General features: G+C 50.2%; 1 pseudogene; it reads left to right on the forward strand.

Moving 5' to 3' along the window:
- The window catches only part of LOC143169246 (scavenger receptor cysteine-rich domain-containing protein DMBT1-like), a 29,291-nt pseudogene that overhangs the window by 1,841 nt on the left and 8,309 nt on the right, over positions 1–19,141 (forward strand).

The raw sequence follows: 19,141 nt of genomic DNA on the forward strand, positions 1-19,141 counted from the left end.
TTCTGAGGCAAGAGAATACAGTAGTAGAGATGATCATTTGGCTTCTGAAGGTCACCTAGAGATTTAGAGGCATTAACAATGCAAACATACAGAGACAAACCCTGGGAACAAACAAATGCAAGCATAAAGACAGAGCTTCCTTTGATTGATCTGTGTAATCCAGAATATAGAACTGGGTTTTTTCCTCCACCCTAGAGTCACAGTCTGTGTTGGAGCCAGGACCTAAGAGTGAATAAGCATAGCAGACCTCTGTTGCCTCCCTGACAGAGTCAGTGCTTAATGTAGCTGCATCTATATCGTGCAAATCAGCATAATCCAATAACTTAAACCAAAAAGTAGTAAAAGAATTGGATAAGGATTGTCCTGAGACAGTGATGTTGGTTTTTAACAAAACCTGGTACAAGTTGAGGCTGTTTCAGGGGCTAGGATGTGCAAATGATCAAGGAGGATGATCTGGGAATTTAAAGTTTGTTAGAAAAATATCCGTGCTTCCCAACAGCATAGAAGAGTGGACCTGGCAAGCCTTAGGTGGTAACCCTTGCTCTAAAGCCTCTGATACAAGTGTATAAAGGCCATGGGGAGCAGCACCCAGGACCAAAGATGTAGACACAGTTTAAGCATCTGACAGGGCCTTTCTGAATAAGGAGGGATCTTTGGCATCTTCTGCCAGGCTTAAATCCCAACAGTAGCCTGGATTTTCCTTATACCCATAAAGAGGCCCTTCTCTACCTCAAGTCTTCTTCCCTTATGGATGGATGTTGATTGGAAATACTTTCTTTTCTGCATTGTCCAGTTGTTTAGCACGGACAACACTGCAACTGTCAGCAGCTGGGAGGTGACTCCTACCCTATGGACTGTAGGCAGTTGCCTTAATGTAGGTGTCTAGAGCCATTTGAGTTGCCCTAGTTTCTCAATCCTGGACTCCAGCTACTGCCCCGGAGGGTGCAGGTCTACAAATGGCACTAGAAGCCTTCATTTAGGTGAACAAACTGTGCTCCACATGGCACCAGCTGAGCAAGCTCTGGATAGCAAAGTTCTGACAAGCGTTTTGGACAAGGATGTGGATATCCTAATTTGTACCCAGAGAAGTGACCTCAAAGCTTCCTTTGCTAACTTGCACAACTCGGGGAGAGTGGCAGACCTCAGGAGGAACGTTCACGGTCTTGTGCATGGAGCAGGGAGCTGCACAATGAGCGTGGGGGGGATGATCTGAGACCCATGGTGCTGCAGCAGCTCAGGTTGTGTGGAGGCACTTACTCTGGGAACTCCATCTTCCTCAGGACCATAATCTGAGGTTTTCCTCTCATCTTCCTGACTGTGCACAGGGTACAGTCTAGGGTTTCTGTGGTGTGGAGCTGTCACGCACCACGTCAGAGGGTGTGTTGGGACTATTCCATGGCTGGAAATGATTGGTTCTCATCCAAGGTTTTGAATATCTGGCATGTGTCTAGGAGGGACTTATTAGTAGGAATCCCATGATCAGAACTGTCCTAGATGACTAAGACCTTGCAGCTGCTTATAGAGATGCAGACATGTGTTAGAGGTTCTAACACCGTGTGTGCAAGAAATTTACACCACTAATTAGCCAGCAAGCTTTTCTTATAATGTTCCTGCTGGAAAAAAAGTGGTGAGCATTTCGGCAATCCTTCCCCAGACAGACCCAAAATGGCATTATTCCTGCAAGAGCAAGATGTTACATTCTCCACTATCAGCCAAAACCTGGCTCATGCCTATTTTCCACCTTGGCTTGTTTTGCAATTCAGGTGTGGCCAATTCAGCTCTGATGAGACTTGTGAGCAGACCCAGCTGCTGTGTGGGGCAGCTTGAGGTGTTTTGGAAACAGCAGTGGGGAACCGTGTGTGATGATAGCTGGGATCTGTCCGATACCATGGTCATCTGCAGGCAGTTGGACTGTGGAGAAGCACTGTCAGCCCCTGGCTCGGCTCACTTTGGTCAAGGAACTGGTCATATCTGGCTGGATGACATGAACTGTACCGGTACAGAAGCTGACCTTTCTGCCTGCAGGACTAGACCCTGGGGAGAGCATAATTGCAATCATGGAGAAGATGCAGGTGTTGTGTGCTCAGGTCACTCACATTTACACCCCTCCCCGTGTGACCCCAGGAGGCTGTGCTGTGTAGAGGGAGGTTTTTAGGCCTGTTTGCAAAATTTTATTTCTCCATGAGTGCTACTCTTAGGGCTCAAGATGGGGATGGTTGCTTCAGGCACTGACCTGTACCATGCCAAGGACAATGTTATCCAGCTCAGTTCTACCAGTTAAACGGGGGGGGTGGTGTTTGTGCTTGTTCTGTTACTGGGGCAGAACAGAGATCGTGGGGGTTTTTCACTGATCCACATTATTCTTGCCTCTTATGCCATCACCTTGAAGTTAATGGGCAAGGAGACTGAAGGATCCCCACCTGGATGCACATATGCTCCATGAACATATTTCATGGCTGAAATGTGCCAGGGAAGTTGAGCATTTACATGGCCTCTTTCCATTCGTATTTTGTGACAATACTCTCTCCCGGTGGATGTGTTTATTCTCCAGACTGGGACTGGGATGAGAAATTCAATTGTGGGTCGCTTTGTCTGTGAGCCAGTCCTAACTTGGACATCATGGCATGATGCTAATGAATGCTGAGCTCCAGGAACCGGGTGGGGAAGGCTTGAAGGTGTGTCATAGAATCATAGAATAGTTTGGGTTGGAAGGGACTTTTAAAGGTCATCTAGTCCAACCCCCCTGCAATGAGCAGGGACATCTTCAACTGGATCAGGTTGCTCAGAGCCCCGTCCAACCTGACCTTGAATGTTTCCAGGGATGGGGCATCCACCACCGCTCTGGGCAACCTGTGCCAGTGTTTCACCACCCTCAGCGTAAAAAATATCTTCCTTATATCTAGTCTAAATCTACCCCCCCTTTAGTTTAAAGCCATTCCCCCTTGTCCTGTCGCAACAGGCCCTGCTAAAAAGTCTGCCACCATCTTTTTTATAACTCCCCTTTAAGTACTGATAGGCTGAAATAAGGTCTCCCCAAAGCCTTCTGTTCTCTAGGCTGAACAACCCCAACTCTCTCAGCCTTTCTTCACAGGAGAGGTGTTCCATCCCCCTGACCATTTTCGTAGCCCTCTTCTGGACCCGCTCCAACAGGTCTGTGTCTTTCTTATGCTGAGGGCTCCAGAGCTGGACACAGTGCTCCAGGTACTACCCCTCTACATCATGGTTAGCTGGGGATTAAATCTTCATCAAGTGGGCCATGGACCCCAGGAGGTGGAAAGGGGATTGGCATGTTGACAGGCTGCCCATTGCCCTCTTTCAGGTCGGTATTTCCCAAACACTGCTCCACCCAGAACTGAACAACAAACCAAATTTCCAAGTGCACATCCTCCTAGTGGGATCTGGAATGGGATTCAGCTCCATGTTAAGACCCAGACATATATATGTCTAAATGCAGGTGTCACCACTGCTGGGCTGGGTGTCTTCCTGTTACAAGCAATGGGGATCTAGGGTGGAGTCAGTTCCCTACACAGAGTTGCCAAGTGCAATTAGAAATGCCCTGGGGCATTTGACACAACCTTGCAGATGAGATACAGGCCCTAAGGGAGACCCTACAGGGCAGGAGTCTGGGGGAATACCAATGGCATCACGTGTGCTGCTGAATGCTTATTTGGGCAATTTAATCAAATGCCAGTACTTGGCCAGCTGAGCAGCTCCACAGATGTTATTGACTAACCAGAATTTCAACACCCACCTCACATGGAGACACCAACAGGTCTATAAGACATGTGGGTGTCTTGATCTGTAGCCAGTCCCCACCTCTGGAGTAACATCACAGGGGGAATGGCACAGTCCTGTTTCATAAGGGATTCCCAATCTATGATATTTATCTCTCTGATTCTGAGCTCTGAAACCACAGAGGAAGATACAGAACTTGATACTCACCAGCCTTCACCTTGTCAAGTCCTGGGCAGTGCTAGTGGAGATCTTTCCTTGCCTTTGATATCTAGGCAATCTTTCCATGTGCAATCCCTGATCCTGTATTTGGGTTTTTTTTCTTTTTTTAATGCAGAAATTAAAAAAACAGTTAAGCTGCAATTAGTGAATGGTTCGAGTCACTGTGCTGGGAGAGTAGAGGTGCTTCATGGCCAGCAATGGGGAACTGTCTGTGACGACAACTGGGATATAATTGATGCTGAAGTTGTATGCCGGCAGCTGGGCTGCGGGACTGCTCTATCTGCTCCTTCCTCAGCTTACTTTGGGGGAGGGTGTGGGGGTGAAAAGCGGCACGGACTCCGGCAGACACGGCAACCAAAGACCTTTATTGCTTTTTGTTAGCATCTTTTATAGCAAGCAGAAGTGTACACGCGCTACCTGCAGCTTGCAGATAGGTTACAGCCTTGTGTTCACGCGCATCTATGCTCTAGCAGATTGGCCTGTTCTTCCTGATCATGCGAAATGCCTTCATGGTCTTTATCTTGTTTTTCTCCTTCCAGCTGCACATTCCTTTCTCCGTTGTTTTCTGCTTAAGTGCCTTGTCATGCCAGGTGGTGCAGTGTTTGCTCATTAAAATCAAACTCAGGAATGTCCGTTAGTGAGATTCCCATCCCCACATCTCCCCCTTTTTGTTTTACTAGAAACACTGCTGAAACAGATCTTTCAATCATTTTTCGCATACCTTGTAACAGACACGGCACACAAACCAGGATGCAAAGGAACATTACTAAGCATAGCCCTCCTAGCTTGGCTAGTCCTTTTAACCAGCCACTTAGACCCTATTTCCCAAATAATTTATCCAACCAGTCCCAGGGGTCTTCCACTCTTAGCTTCTGTACTCCTTCCTTCAACATCTGAATGCTGCGGTGAATTGATTCCGAATGATCAGATAGGTTCATACAACACATTCCCTCCAACTCTTCACACCCATGGCCTTGCGCTAAAAGCAAAAAATCTATCGCTGCTCTATTTTGCAAAGTAGCATGTCGTATAGAATCTACATCCATTAATAATCCCGTTAGTGCTTCAGAGGTTGCATTTGATTGTTTCGCTAGCCAACATCCTAATTTATTTAATGTGACCAAACTCTTTGCTGCTGCGACACCTGGAGCCAAGATTGCAACCACAGCTATAGTGTTCCGGTTCCATAGGTCGACAGCATCATCACATTGTGAAGTGTAGGCATGTGCTCTGCGCTTACTGCGCGTCTTAGGGGTGCTCCTTCTGTGGTCTAGGATTATAGATGTGTTTGGCATTAGTAGAGTTAATCTTCCCAACGAACACGGCCCACCTTTAATATGAGAGGGAGTGCCAGGCCAGGCCCGGTCTCCACATATTAAAAAGACCCCCCTGGGTAATCCTATAGGTGCATTAGATGATTTAGATATATTGCTGCTTGTGTGGTTACACCACAGTGATTCATTTTTATAGATTCCCAGGGTAGCGTTAACTGACCAGGCTCGGGAAACATTGGCCCCTGAATAATTGAAATACAAACACCAATCCATTTTTATGGACCCTAATAGCTCGAGTTCCTGAGGTTCTATTGGCAAGTGATTAAGATGTGGTAGGCATCCATCCCAATTGTCAGTGGCGTGTCGTCCCCCCCCGCAGGCCTCCTTGAAAGGACTAATCAGGCCCCAGTCCCAATTATCTAAAGGAAGCCCCACTAGGCAGGTAGAAAAGGGGTTACCGGGGGAAGATATCGACAGGCAGATGGAATCCTGTCCTGTCTGATTGGCCAGAGTTACCCAAACATTTTCCTTCGGCTGTGAGGGTGCCCATAACGCAGCAACCGCACACAGTGATACTAGCCACAAGACACCCCCCCATACTGGCGTCATGGTTTACGTTCTCTTTTTGTTCCATTTCCACCCAAATCGTTTGTCACACTGTCGTTTGGTACTTTCCCAGTCCACGGCTAATGGCAACCCACTTGGTCCCCTATATACCCCGGCACGGCCTGGTCCACTAGGTGGTTCCCCAAATATCGAATGAGATACTTTGTGTAAGTCCCAGTAATCTACTTCAAACCGTTGATGCATCCGTGGGCTCCTTGGGCTCCTTGTCCAGATACGGTCGAACGCAGCGGGCAGGTATCCACCGGGGTCCACGATCTGTGGAAACACAAGCATATCCTCTCCCCCATGTTATAAGATCATAAGGGCCTTCCCATTGGCTATTTTCCAATGACTTGACCCACACCCGAGCCCTTTCTCCTGCTGGAGAAGCCGAGTTACAAGATGTAAAGTGTCTCGCTATTACTGTGTTAGGGCTGCCAACTGCTGTCCTGTCTTCCCTTATTGTAAGATGATTTAACACATATATCGCTTTATGGAGGCGGGCTTGCGGTGATTCCCCTAGCATTCCCCCTTTTTGTTTTTGTAGTAGCTGCTTGAGAGTGAGATGAGCCCGCTCAACGATACCCTGGCTCTGAGTGGAATAAGGGATACCAGTGATATGTCGAATGCCCCATTGTGCCAAAAAGGCCTGCGTCTTTGCGCTTATGTACCCGGGCCCATTGTCCGTTTTGATCTGGTGTGGAACCCCTAGAGCAGCAAAGGCCCCTTTCCAGTGCCGTAAAATATCTTTGCTTTTTTCTCCGGTCTCTGCGGTCGCCCATAGAGCTCCGGAGAATGTATCGATGGAAACATGCACATATTTTTGTTTGCCAAATTCTCCGATATGAGTAACATCGGATTGCCAAATCTGTAGGGCCTTTTCTCCTCGGGGATTTACCCCTGTTTGGGGTATGGGAACTAATTGCTGACAGTCAGGACACATTTGTGCGATACTTCGTGCCGTGTCCCAAGTCAACCCAAATTGTCGACGCAGCATTCGGGCAGATTGATGGAAAAACTCGTGCGACAATCGGGCTTGTGTAGAAACGTCTGGTACAGGGATTGTCCATACGGGGGCAGCGAGACGATCAGCTCGCGCATTCCCTTCTGATATAAACCCTGGGAGAGAGGTATGACTCCTCACGTGGAGCACGTAATACGGGTTTACGCGGCGATTCAACAAGTCCCATACCTGTTTGAACATTAAAAACACTGGTTCGTTATCAACTTCTTTGAGCCAAGCCTTTTCCAAGCGCCTGACAACGTTGGCGACGTACTGAGAATCAGTAACCAAATTTAATGGCATCTCCCATTGGCGAAAGACCTGAATTACTGCGTATATTTCCACCAGCTGAGGACTTCCTACAACATGGTGAACTTGATGTTTCCATTCCCCTTTTTCACACCACACTATAACTGCCTTACCTGTTCGTCCTGATCCATCGGTGAATAAGGTGGGTCCTTCGACAGGTACCTCCTTACTCAACGATTCAGGAATTATACTAATTTCCTCATTAAGGGAGAATAATTTGTGAGATGGATAGTGAATTAGAATTTGTCCCTTAAAGTTTTCCAGCGCTATCTGTAGTTCTAGGCTATTAGCCTCACACCAATTAAGGTGGTCTTTAGTCAGTGGGAGATAAATTGTTTTAAGATCTGTGCCCGTTAATTCCAAACATCGCGCGCGTCCCTTTCGCACAAGCATCGAAAACATTTCCACCCTTGTCACTATTGTTTTTGGTGCTTGATGCGGCAGGAATACTCACTCAATGATGGCTAAGGGATCCTGGGTACCCTTGGTGTCCCATTGGCCTAAGAGGCCCACTGCTTGTCGGGACTGATTTAGGACATACAAGTTAACTCCCAATCCTTCAATTACGCGTTGTGCTTGCCTTTCGGTAAGCGCCTGTGATATTTTTTGTAGCGCTTGTTTGGCCTCTGTCGTTAATTCTCGTGGAGATGTCAACTCAGGATTACCCTTTAACAACTTGAACAGTGGGTTTAACATGTCATTATCTATTCCCAGCAATGGGCGTACCCAATTGATAGTCCCTACTAGTTTTTGCAAGTCATTCAGTGTTTTAATGTTAGATTGCAAGGTTATGGGTTGGGGCTGTATTGTATGTTCTAAAATCTTCCACCCCAAGTACTTCCACGGGGCTTGCACTTGCACCTTTTCAGGAGCTATTTGCAAGCCGTATGTCTTTAACCCCTGCAACATATCTTTCATAACTGTGACGAGTTCCTTTGGGTCTCGTCCGGCGATTAAAATGTCATCCATGTAGTGATAACAAATTAAGTCAGGATATTTGTTTCTTATGGGCGACAACGCACGCGCAACATACATTTGACATATTGTGGGACTGTTTTTCATGCCCTGGGGCAGCACTGTCCAATGATATGGCAACCTAGGCCCTTGATGGTTTACAACTGGGAGAGAGAAGGCAAATCTGGGAGCATCTTCCGGCGCTAAGGGAATCGTGAAAAAGCAGTCTTTCAAATCGATAATCACAATGTCCCATTGACGAGGTATCAATGTTGGTGAAGGCATACCTGGCTGCAATGTCCCCATATCTTGAATCACAGCATTTACTTGCCGTAAATCATGTAGAAGTCTCCATTTTCCACTTTTCTTTTTTATAACAAACACTGGGGTGTTCCAGGCGCTGGTGGTGGGAACCAGATGTCCTTGACTCACTTGCTCGTCCACTAACGTTTGCAACGCGTCAGCCTTTTCCTGTGATAGGGGCCACTGATCCACCCACACTGGCTGATCGGTGAGCCATGTGAGTCGAACGGTGGGCCGAGCGCCAGTGACCCCCGCTAAAAATGTTGATGCGGATCAGCAGTGCCAATCACTAGTCCCCAAGTGCTCAAGACATCTCACCCCCACAGGTTTAACGGCACAGGAACCACAAAAGGTCGAATAGTTGCAACCTGTCCTTCCGGGCTTACAGTCTGTATTAAGTTGGCACTCTGCTTGGACGTCGACAGGCCTCCGATTCCCACTAGCCCCGTGTTGACCGGGATGGTTTCCCATGATCCAGGCCACTTTGCAGTACTGATGATAGTAACGTCTACCCCTGTATCTATCATTCCCTTCACTACCAGTTGTTCCGGTTTGCTGCCTTTATTCTTTAGAGTGCAGGTCAAAGTGGGCTGAGTTCTTTGGACAAGCTGAGTCCAAAAAATATTTGGTTCACCTGTGGACCCAAATCCACCAGCTCCCCGGGAAATAGGATCCCGATTACGAACCATACTCTTAAAAGGAACTAGCTGTGCAATCCTACTTCCAGCTGGAATAAATACTGGAGGAGAGGGGGTCCATAGCAACGCTTGCAGCTGTCCCGTATAATCAGAGTCGATAACCCCAGGTAACACAAACAAACCCTGTATAGTAGCACTGGACCTCCCCACCAATAGGGCACTCAGCCCCTGGCCAAGGGGGCCTCTCACATTGAGGGGCACCCTGTGCACAGTCTGATCGTTTATAGAGAGATTGGTGGCTGTGGAGACATCCACTCCGGCACTGCCGATGGTTCTGGCCTTGAGGTGATCCAGGCCTGCTGAGACAGCGGTCTCATGGGGTTTTGGGGTTGGGGATTTTGGGGTGGCATTTGTGTCGGTGCGCGCCCCCACCTCGCGCTCGACTTCCCGTTTCCCGACAAGGGTCGACCGCGGAGATCGTATTTCGACCGGCATTGATTAACATAGTGCCTCCCCTTGCGGCAGCGCGGGCAAATACCAGGGGGCTGCTGAATTCCTTCCGATCCTCCCTTCTGTACAGGATTCTCAGGACATTTCCGTTTAAAATGCCCCGAGTTTCCACAGCGGAAACACGCTTTGTTACCGGGACGCAAGGCAGCGGCTAAACAGGCTGCAAAAATCTCATTCTTATGTGTAATTGAACCCACACGATTGCACGCGTCAAGCATGTCTATTATGGTCGGATTTCGCAATGTCTGTAAGACTCTTTTACAGTCCTCATTGGCATTTTCTATAGCCAATTTCATAAGCAATGCCTCTTTGGCTTCAGGATTTTGTATTTGTTTTTGAATAGCTTCTTGGAGCTTGTCGATAAAATCCATATAAGGTTCGTTGGTCCCTTGCTTAATGCTAGTAAAGGATTTTACCGGTCGTCCTGTATCAGGGACCTTTATCATCACTTGAAACGCAAGGTCTGCTGATTGTCTTAAAATTTCAGGCGCCAGCCGTGCCTGCAGTTGCGGCGTATTGATAGGGTCCTCCCCCATTAACTGAGCGAGTCCCGCGGCCCGTAGCGGGTCTCCCGCTCGCCGGTCCAAGTTCTGTAAAGCTGCACGATCACAGAGCTCTCGCCAGTGGGCTTGCCAGAGCACTCTTTGTGTAGGGGAAAATATTAAATCAGCTAACGCTTTGGTATCGAAAGGGGTTAACAAGTGTCCCTTCACAATATTTTGCAATAGGCTCTGTGTAAAAGGCGCTCCCAATCCACATTGCATGATGGTCCGCCTTAACTCCTTAACCAAATCCCATTGAAGGGGCTGCCAACTGTTAGGACCTTGTTCACTAATTATGACAGGGTATGCCACAGTAGAAAGGTCTCCTTCTGCCAAGGCTTGTTGTCGAACAGCCTGCCAGTGAGCAGCCGGATCATAGTTTAAGGGTTCATTGTTGTGGCTTGAGACCCCTCTGCTCTGTTGTTTAGGAGACTGTCCGAGATCACTTGATATCGTCAGGGCCGAAAGAGCCTCGGTCAGAAATTTTTCCCCTCCCTCAGGCTGATCTGTCCCACTCGGACCGGGCAAAGGTTCCGAGGGAGCCTGGTCTGGAGTGGCCAGAGTCAGTGGATCAGGAGCAGTGGCTGCCACCACAGCTTGATGGGCAGTACGATCACACTTCAATTGTTTTAACGTATCTGAGACTAAGCGCCATGTAGTAAGGACCGTTTTTGCAGTCTCATCTCCCCCAGTAGCTGCATCCCACAACAAGTTCCCTGCTTTATCCCAAGTTTCCTTCTGAAAAGCAGTAGCCGAATCAGGGGGAATTCCCTTTCGTTTTAGCCATGAAAGCAATAGGCGGAGGGTATGGTCATCATACTTAACTCCACGCTTTTCTAACAGTTTCTTAATAATACATAGTATAGATTCCTCCTCCTTAGTTAGTTGCGATCCCATTTTAAGTTTCCCAGCTGCTCACCTCTGCTCCAACGAGGCGATGATTCAAAGTTCCGGCTCCAGCTCTTTCCTGAGACTGCTCTGTCTCCCGCTGGCTATGACTCGTTCAGCTGGCTCCCCACCGGTGCTCTGTTCAGGCATTTTCGCCCCACGTTGGGCGCCATTTGTGGGGGTGAAAAGCGGCACGGACTCCGGCAGACACAGCAACCAAAGACCTTTATTGCTTTTTGTTAGCATCTTTTATAGCAAGCAGAAGTGTACACGCGCTACCTGCAGCTTGCAGATAGGTTCTTGTGTTCACGCGCATCTATGCTCTAGCAGATTGGCCTGTTCTTCCTGATCATGCGAAATGCCTTCATGGTCTTTATCTTGTTTTTCTCCTTCCAGCTGCACATTCCTTTCTCCGTTGTTTTCTGCTTAAGTGCCTTGTCATGCCAGGTGGTGCAGTGTTTGCTCATTAAAATCAAACTCAGGAATGTCCGTTAGTGAGATTCCCATCCCCACAGGAGGGCATGATGCCATTTGGCTTGATGATGTGACCTGCAAAGGAACTGAAGCTGCCCTCTCCAAATGCAGTGCGAAACCTTGGGGAAGGCATGACTGTGCGTGGAGAAGATGCTGATGTTATGTGCTCAGGTAAATCCCACTCTGCATGACACAAGTGGGTTTTATGGGGTGTGGAGAGATGCTGGAGGTTCTGTAGGAGGCCCTGTTCCCTTTGGAGCAGCACTGACCCCAACAACCAAGAGAACTGTAAGATAAAAAGTGATTCATACTGTCAAGCCCTAAAGTGATCTTGCCTCTTCTCCTTAATTAAAATCCACCACCACATGAGCCACTGGTAAAAGACAGTGGTGCTGCAAGACTTATTTGTAGGGCTCACCACACTACAGTACATGGCCAGTAGATGCCTTGGTAGAGCATCTCCTCTCACTGCAGGGAGCAGTGGCTTTGGCAGCCCTACCATCCCACTCATGCCAGTATACATAGTTCCTTCTGAAGTTCCCCAAAATCTCTTGCATTGAGGTTCTTCCCTTTGCCTGCATTGTCCCACTGTCATGGATGGAGTGAGACTGCACTTCACTCGTGAGAGAGAAGCAACGATACACTTTAGCGATATAAAGTGTGAGTTAACAAAGTTCAATGGTAAATGTGACAGTGGTTTAACAAGATTCGATGGCAAGGTACACTTGATTATTTACTGCATCGAGGACAGGGTCAGACAACACTGCCAGGGAGACCTTCCTGTTGAGCCATGAGGTTCAGCAAGGACCCCCTTGCTTTCTAAACTCCTTCTCAGGGAGGAGTCTAGGTGTGGCTGGATCCAAACCTGGTCCCAGACTTGGTCAATGGTTTATGTCTAAAGGATTATATATGCGCAATTAATCCTTTATATCACTTAGCTAAGATTTCAGAGTTTAGCAAGCTGTTCGTCACTTACCGAGGATCTGTTGTGGCAAGGAATCTGTCAACCGCGAGGAGTAACCTTGAGAGGTGTCCCTACTCAAGGGGAGATCCCGCCGTGCAGCCCGCTGCCGTGCAGGAGAGCTCAAAGGGCTCTTGGGCTGCTCACTCTTTATAGGGGTAAGATGGTGGACTCACATTTGCGTACCAATCACTGTGGTTTGGTGGGTGCATTGCTCACAATAGCCCTTGGCTATTGTGTTGTTATCTGGCTCCCGAATCCACTTTGAGCCGGACTGAGCTGGACGCAGCTCAGATATTGCAACCAGTATCCATTACGACCACCCCTGGCAGTTATCACTTGAGCAGGGTTATGGGAGATAAAGGTCAGGTTGGGCGGGGGAGCACACCGTCACACTCCACCCAGTGTATTAGTATCAGGTCCTCCCGTGTAACTGGAGCCCCAAGGTTACACTGCCAAGTCTCCTTTTGTGATTCCCAGAGCCACCCACTCCTTCCCAGTTCACCAGCTGTCTGGTCAAGCAAGAAGCAGCATATGTCACAGCTGGTTTACCATTAGGCATTTGCTGGTGGGCCAGTTATTATGAATATGCTGATTTCTTGGACAACACTGGAAGAAGAATCATAGAATCATTGAGGTTGGAAAAGACCTCTAAGATCATCGAGTCCAACCGTTGACCCAACACCACCATGCCCACTAAACCATGTCCCTAAGCGCCTCATCTACACATCTTTTAAATACCTCCAGGGATGGGGACTCAACGACTTCCCTGGGCAGCCTGTTCCAATGTTTAACCATTCTTTCAGTAAAGAAATTTTTCCTCATGTCCAATCTAAACCTCCCCTGCCACAACTTGAGGCCATTTCCTCTCGTCCTATCGCTTGTTACTTGGGAGAAGAGACCAACACCCACCTCACTACAACCTCCTTTCAGGTGGTTGTAGAGAGCGATGAGGTCTCTCCTCAGCCTCCTTTTCTCCAGGCTAAACAAGAAGAGTTGGTTTCCACCTGCCCTTCCTGTAACAAGGTGCTAATTAGTGTCTTTCCTCTGTAGCCACATACAGAGTTTTGCAAAGTTTGTAGGGTCTTAATATATTGACAAATCCACGTTTTATTCATTGACTTGTGGGTAGAAACAGCATTAACATGAGGCTGAGAGGTGGATAGCGATAGACAGTATGAGAGTGATTCTGGCTTTGCAGAACCTGCCCCGCTTCAATTAGTGGATGGATTGACCCACTGCTCTGGGAGAGTCGAGGTGGTTTATGGCCAGTGCTGGGGAACTGTGTGTGATGATGACTGGGACTTGATCGAGGCAGAAGTGGTGTGCAGGCAGCTGGGCTCTGGGAAGGCCTTGTCAGCTCCCCATGGGGCTTACTTTGGGCAGGGATCTGGTCCCATTTGGCTTGATGATGTCAGGTGCACAGGGACAGAAGCTGCTCTCTCCCAGTGCAGAGCCACTTCTTGGGGAAGCCATAACTGTGGGCATGGAGGAGATGCCGGCGTGGTTTGTACAGGTACCCATCACTCATGACATGTCATGGGGGAAGCTGAGGGCAATCCTTTCAGACAGTTCCTGAGGCCCAGTTCCTTCAGCACAGGTCTTCCAAAGAAAGTGACACAGAGTGCTTCAAAAGTGCTTAAGAAAAAGATGTGTCTAAACCTATAGACAATTCTGAGCTCTCTTTTTCATGGATTCCTTCTGGAGGCCAGTTTGCTACAGCAGACAGAGGAAACACTCATTTTGGGGTGTTTTCTCAACTCAGCCATTCTCCAACACAATAATTTTGCACTTCTTATAGTGCAGCAGAGAAGAGCATGTGGAGTAGGAGGGATATTCTTGCTGACTAAGTCAGCTACTGCCCAGTCCATCCATGGCTGACAGCTCTGGGTCTCAAACGTTACCATTCTTCTTTCTCTTGTTCCTCTTCCTTCACACAGATTCACAAAAATGCATCTGTCAAGGATGCCTGTAGGTCTTCCAGTCCACTGCTCTGCCCAGCCGGTCCTGAGCAGTTCCCATCAGCAGTTGCATAGTCTGAGGAGGAGGTATATATCTCAGACCGTAGATGTGAAAAATGCAGATGTTAAATCTAACAGTGTGGGTTGACTTCACATCTGTGAAGGAAATAGGCACCTCCAGTGAGATTTGTCTGGCCTGTCTCTCAGTCCCCAGCACCAGATACCTGATGTTCACCAACACCAGAGCTAGAAAACTTCAGCATCTGATATTAGCAGTCCTCAATCAACTCTTTCTGCGTTACCAAAATTCTGATCCCAGATGCGAAGACTCCTTAACACAGCCTAGACTGTAAAGCGACCCGGTGCTCCTGGACCAGTGTTAGTCCACAGGTCCCTGTCCCTTCCCAGCTCAGCTGGCCAGCCCAGTGCTACTCCCCCTAGTCTGGTCCACCACAGTAACAGGCTGCAGGCATAACTGTCATCCTCTGGTGAGATAAAGGTTCAAACACAGCTGGCTGATTTTAGTAGGGACTAGTCAACAAGAGAGGTCAGCAGGAGACCACTGCTCTAAGGGACTGAAATTGCTGCAAGGGACTGCTGAGCTGATATGAAAAAACGAGCAATGTCTGTCTATGCCAGACAGATGCAATCCAGGATTGAGAAGCACAGTGCTCTACCCTGTCAGCACAGACCAAAACACAACAGAGAATTGAGGTCTTTATTATTTCTCAACACAGGATTTGCTGAGCTGTTTCCAGTCCAGCTGATGAACGGTACGAGGAACTGCTCTGGGGGAGTCGAGGTGTTTCATGAGCGGCGGTCAGGGACAGTCTGTGATGACAGCTGGGATTTCAGCGAAGCCACCGAGGCGAAGGGCTCCGGAGCGGAGGATCGCGACGGGGAACCCTTCCTGAAGCGGCAAAAAACCGCGGCCAAACCCGCGAAAAGCAAAAGCGCAGGGAGCGAGAGGGAGCCCCAGCCCCGCCATTCCCCGAGCCGGAGGAGGGCGTTCCTGACGAGCGGCAGCTCTGACTCAGCGTGGGCGGGGACAAGAGGGGCGGCAGCCAAACCCCCTCACTTACAAGAGCAGCTCCAGGGAGCGCGAGCGACCCGGAGCGCGGCGAACAGGGCGGGCAAACAGGACGTGGCGCGTCAGAAGGGCGTGGCGCGGCAGTTTGCGCGGCAGTTCACGCAGGCAGGGCGTGCAGGGAAGGCGAGCGGGCAGGGCACAGCCCCGCTCCCGGCTCCAGAGGCCAACTCAACTGGTAATCGTCGGCTTCCGAGAAGAGGACCGGCTATGGTTTCCACTCGGCCGAAAGCCGTCGCCAGAAGGAATGTGGCGACCCAGACGGAGCTCACACGCAAGCATACAGCTGTCCAGGTCTCTGGCTGCAGGGAGTGCCTGAGCCTGTCAGCTGTGCCGGAGGGCAGCAGAGACAACACCTGTGTGCGGTGTGACCAGGTGGATGATCTGCTCGGCCTGGTGGCAGAGCTGAAGGAGGAGGTGGAAAGGTTGAGGAGTATCCGGGAGTGTGAGAGGGAGATAGATTGGTGGAGCCGCACCCTACCGTCCCTGAGGCAGAGGCAGCAGATGGAGGCTCCGCGAGAAGCAGAGGATCCCCTGCCTTCTTGCCACCAGGTAGAAAGAGGGGACCTAAGCGACGGGGGGGATGGAAACGGGTCCCTGCTCGGCGTGCCAGGCGAACCCCTGCCCGGCCTCCCTCACCTTCCCGGTTGCCCTTACACAACAGATATGGGGCCCTGGAACTTGAGGGCGAGGCAAGCGAGGATGTAGACGAAGGTCCATCCGGGGGGTCGCCTAGGGTGAGGCAGTCAGCCCCACGCATTACGACTGCCGCTCCTAAGAAAAAAAGGAGGGTAATTGTCATAGGCGATTCCCTTCTGAGGGGAACAGAGGGCCCGATATGCCGACCGGACCCGTCCCACAGGGAAGTCTGCTGCCTCCGTGGGGTCCGGGTCAGAGACATCACTAGGAAGCTCCCTGGTTTGGTACGGCCTTCTGATTACTACCCGCTGCTGGTTATACAGGCTGGCAGTGATGAGGTTCCAGAGAGAAGTCCTGCAGCGATCAAAAGGGACTTCAGGGCACTGGGGCGACTGGTTGAAGGATCGGGAGCACAGGTAGTGTTTTCCTCTATCCCTACAGTGGCAGGGAAGGATACTGAAAGGAGCAGGAAAACACACCTGATCAACGCGTGGCTCAGGGGCTGGTGCCGTCGGAGGAATTTTGGCTTTTTTGATCATGGGGAGGTTTACATGGCACCGGGCCTGCTGGTGACAGACGGAGTCCAGCTGTCTCACAAGGGAAAAAGGATCATGGCTCATGAATTGGCAGGGCTCATTGAGAGGGCTTTAAACTAGGTTTGAAGGGGGAAGGGGATAAAACCAGGCTCGCTAGAGATGAGCCGAGGGGTGGCGTGCCGATGCCGGGGGCGAAATCGATAGCCCAGCTCAAGTGCATATACACCAATGCACGCAGCATGGGCGGCAAGCAGGAGGAGCTGGAAGCCATTGTGCAGCGGGAGAGATATGACTTAGTCGCCCTCACAGAAACATGGTGGGGTGACTCTCATGACTGGAGTGCTGCAATGGATGGCTACAGACTCTTCAGAAGGGACAGGCGAGGAAGGAGAGGCGGTGGGGTGGCCCTGTATGTTAGGGAGTGTTTTGATTGTATAGAGCTCAACGATTGTGATGATGGTACGGTTGAGTGTCTATGGGTAAGGATGAGGGGGAAGGCCAACGAGGCAGATATCCTGCTGGGAGTCTGTTATAGACCACCCAACCAGGATGAAGGGGCGGATGAAGCGTTCTATAAGCGGCTGGCAGAAGTTTCTCAATCGCTAGCCCTTGTTCTCGTGGGGGACTTCAACTTCCCAGACGTCTGCTGGAAATACAACACGGCAGAGAGGAAGCAGTCTAGGAGGTTCCTGGAGTGTGTGGAAGACAACTTCCTGACACAGCTGGTAAGCGAGCCTACCAGGGGAGGTGCCTCGCTCGACCTGCTGTTTACAAACAGAGAAGGACTGGTGGGAGATGTGGTGGTCAGAGGCCATCTTGGGCTTAGCGACCATGAAATGATAGAATTCTCGCTTCTTGGTGAAGTAAGGAGGGGGGCAGCAAAACCACAACCATGGACTTCCGGAGGGCAGACTTTGGCCTGTTCAGGACGCTGGTTGAGAGAGTCCCGTGGGAGACGGTCCTGAAGGGCAAAGGGGTCCAGGAAGGCTGGACGATCTTCAAGAAGGAAGTCTTAAAGGCGCAGGAGCAGGCTGTCCCTGTACGCCGTAAGAAGAATGGGCGGGGAAGACGACCGGCCTGGCTGAACGGGGAGCTCTTGCTGGGACTCAGGAAAAAAAGGAGAGTTTACCGCTTGTGGAAGAAGGGGCAGGCGACTCAAGAAGAGTACAGGGATCTTGTTAGGTCGTGCAGAGAAGAAATGAGAAAGGCAAAAGCCCAGCTAGAACGCAATCTGGCCGCTGTCGTTAAAGACAACAAAAAAAGTTTTTACAAATATATTAATGACAAGAAGAGAGCCAAGGAGAATCTCCATCCTTTATTGGATGCAAGGGGGAACATTGTCACTGAGGATGAGGAAAAGGCTGAGGTACTCAATGCCTTCTTTGCCTCAGTCTTTAACAGGCAGACCAGTTATCCTCAGGGTACTCGGCCCCCCGAGCTGGAAGACGGGGACGGCGAGCAGGATGAACCCCCCGTAATCCAGGAGGAAGCAGTCAATGACCTGCTATGCCACCTGGACACTCACAAGTCTATGGGGCCGGATGGGATCCACCCGAGAGTGCTGAGGGAGCTGGCGGAGGTGCTCGCCAAGCCGCTCTCCATCATTTATCAGCAGTCCTGGTTAACGGGGGAGGTCCCGGAAGACTGGAGGCTTGCCAATGTGACGCCCATCCACAAGAAGGGCCGGAAGGAGGATCCGGGGAACTATAGGCCTGTCAGCCTGACCTCGGTGCCGGGGAAGATGATGGAGTGGTTCATCTTCAGGGCGCTCACAAGGCATGAGCGGGACAACCAGGGGATCAGGCCTAGCCAGCACGGGTTCATGAGAGGCAGGTCCTGCTTGACCAACCTGATCTCCTTCTATGACCAGGTGACCCACCGAGTGGATGAGGGAAAGGCTGTGGATGTGGTCTGCCTGGACTTCAGCAAGGCCTTTGACACCGTCTCCCACAGCATTCTCCTAGAGAAGCTGGCGGCTCACGGCTTAGACAGGTGGACTCTGCGCTGGGTCAAAAACTGGCTGGATGGCCGGGCCCAGAGAGTTGTGGTGAATGGAGTTACATCCAGTTGGCGGCCGGTCACGAGCGGTGTTCCCCAGGGCTCAGTACTGGGGCCGGTCTTGTTTAATATCTTTATTGATGATCTGGATGAGGGGATCGAGTGCACCCTCAGTAAGTTTGCAGACGACACCAAGTTGGGTGGGAGTGTTGATCTGCTCGAGGGTAGGAAGGCTCTGCAGAGGGACCTGGACAGGCTGGATCGATGGGCCGAGGCCAACTGTATGAGGTTCAACAAGGCCAAGTGCCGGGTCCTGCACTTCGGCCACAACAACCCCATGCAGCGCTACAGGCTTGGGGAAGAGTGGCTGGAAAGCTGCCTGTCGGAAAAGGACCTGGGGGTGCTGGTCGACAGCCGGCTGAACATGAGCCGGCAGTGTGCCCAGGCGGCCAAGAAGGCCAATGGCATCCTGGCCTGTATCAGAAATAGTGTGGCCAGTAGGAG

This window comes from Aptenodytes patagonicus, chromosome 20, assembly GCF_965638725.1.
Source record: "Aptenodytes patagonicus chromosome 20, bAptPat1.pri.cur, whole genome shotgun sequence".
NCBI classification, from domain to species: domain Eukaryota; kingdom Metazoa; phylum Chordata; class Aves; order Sphenisciformes; family Spheniscidae; genus Aptenodytes; species Aptenodytes patagonicus.